The sequence below is a fragment of the Primulina tabacum genome, chromosome 17, assembly GCF_025594145.1.
Source record: "Primulina tabacum isolate GXHZ01 chromosome 17, ASM2559414v2, whole genome shotgun sequence".
Taxonomy (NCBI): Eukaryota; Viridiplantae; Streptophyta; class Magnoliopsida; order Lamiales; family Gesneriaceae; genus Primulina; species Primulina tabacum.
Genome location: NC_134566.1, coordinates 12,453,586 through 12,455,728, shown reverse-complemented (window position 1 = coordinate 12,455,728; position 2,143 = coordinate 12,453,586).

Sequence of the window (2,143 nt, the reverse complement as noted above, 5' to 3'; positions counted from 1 at the left end):
AGCACGTTTATTACATATTTCGATACTTTGATGGTGTTTGGAAATTATGGTTGATAATGAGCAATTGTGATAACATGTTGTGATAATATTGAAGAAAACAAGCTATTTAGCCGTTGTTCTTAATTTATTTTACCGAAATCCGGGCAGAGTTTTCCCTGTAAACGTGAGATCCCAGAAATACAGATACATGAAAACAAATCCCAAGCAGCATGTATAAGGTAAACAACATGTTTCCAACAACAAAATTTGGCTTTCAAGCTACTTTTCCAACTCTACACATCATAAAAGACACTTGCCAAACAATGGTAAACAAGTGAAAAAAGATATTCATCAAAGCTTGGCAATTTTCTTTTGGATTGGCCGGCGGCACTACCATGAGGATTTTTCATCTCCATTGATCTTTAAGAAATCAAAAAAATGGGATCTCATCCTCAGTGAATTTGGTGGAGCATCACAATTCCTTGTGCTGGTGCATTTTTTGTAAGTACATGGAAGATTATATAAGTTGCACAAGCTATAGACCAAGCTCTGAATATGCACAACAAGGAAGTTGCTCTGTTGAGGTGCAAGCAGTGAGCTCGAGTGACATAATTAATGATGGTCCGGAGAAATTGTTGGAAGCTTCTGAAATAGTGGAAAAGTCCCAAGAGGAAGAATGTGCAAATTACAAAATGTCGATTTCAAGAAACATGTCGGAAAATATTGAAGACGTTGACGGTGGTGCTCTCTGAGATATTTTAGAAGGCAAGATGTCTCAAAATTGGAGGAATATGTGAGGAAGCACTACAAGGAGTTCAGACACATCTATGGGAATTCCTTGCCACAAGTGTTGCAAGGTGTTGCTCATCAAAAAACTCATTCAAACATAGACACAAACACCTTGAGAGCAGCATGAAATGTGGCAAATTCTACTGTATTTTTGTGATAGAGGATTGAGAAAAATGGTGAAATATACCTATCTTGAGAAGGTGTGGCTTGATGTAAAGAAGTTTGATGATGACAATTTCAGAAACTTGGATGCCATCACAAAGACGATGTATTCGGTAGTGATATGGGACATGGGATCTCCATGAGTGGTTGAGTAGTTGTCTCAAAGTGAAGGAAGATTGGTTGTGAAAGGCAGTGAAAATGAGAAGATTTTGGGGGAAGAAGGCAAGGAATAAGTTTATAAGGTGGAAAACCACACTGCTACATTTTCTTTTTTCTCCTCATCTGTCTCCCCATCATACATGTCGTGTTAGCATTTGAGCCCAACTTATAAATGAGCCAATACATTAGAATTATTACACACATAGCCAAATTGGCCCGTGGGCCAAATTGGCTACGGGGGGCAATTGTTTAGCCCAAATCAATTAAACAAGGACCTAACTTGGCTGGGAGCAATTTAATTAGCCAAAATCCATGAAGCCCAAGCCACAACCCAATAGATGAAGCCCAAGAAAAGTTGCAGTTGGCCCAGTAAAGGAACGTTGCTACCAGTTACGGCCATTACCCAAGGTGGAAGATCGTGGGATGATCGTGGAAAGGAGCAACTGATGGGCAGAGTGTGTCAAAAGAGAAGGGAAGGGAATCAGAAAAAGCTCCGACAAAAACAACACAAACATCCAACAAAGCTACAACAAAAGCTTCTTCAATTCTCTCAATATTTTATCTGCATATTTTTCAATTTCTAGCATCCTAGTTTCTTTAGATTTTGGCATATTCCTCCAACTTTCTTGTAAAAAATGTCGTTTATGTTCATAACAACGTAATTAAATTTGATGTTGTTCATGGATTTTCTCTTCAATTTCATTATATTTCTCAGTTTATATTTTTCGCTTTGAAGCCACACCGATGGAATTAGAACTAACGGTCGAATCGGGACTCGCAACGCTTGACAAAGAAGTCAGATCATTTCACAACTTTGGCACAAACAGGTGACTGGCACGCCCCGCAATTTTCGTGAGAAACACACCCATTTAGTATAATATAAAAATAAGATATTACACTTATTTTAGGAAGAATAAATCTCTTGTGATACGTAAAAAATAATACACTTAGCATAAAAAATAATAATTTTTCATGGATGACTCAAATAAGAATCTGTATCATAAAATACGATTCGTGAGACCGTCTCATAAAAATTTTTGCTTTTTAGGAATAT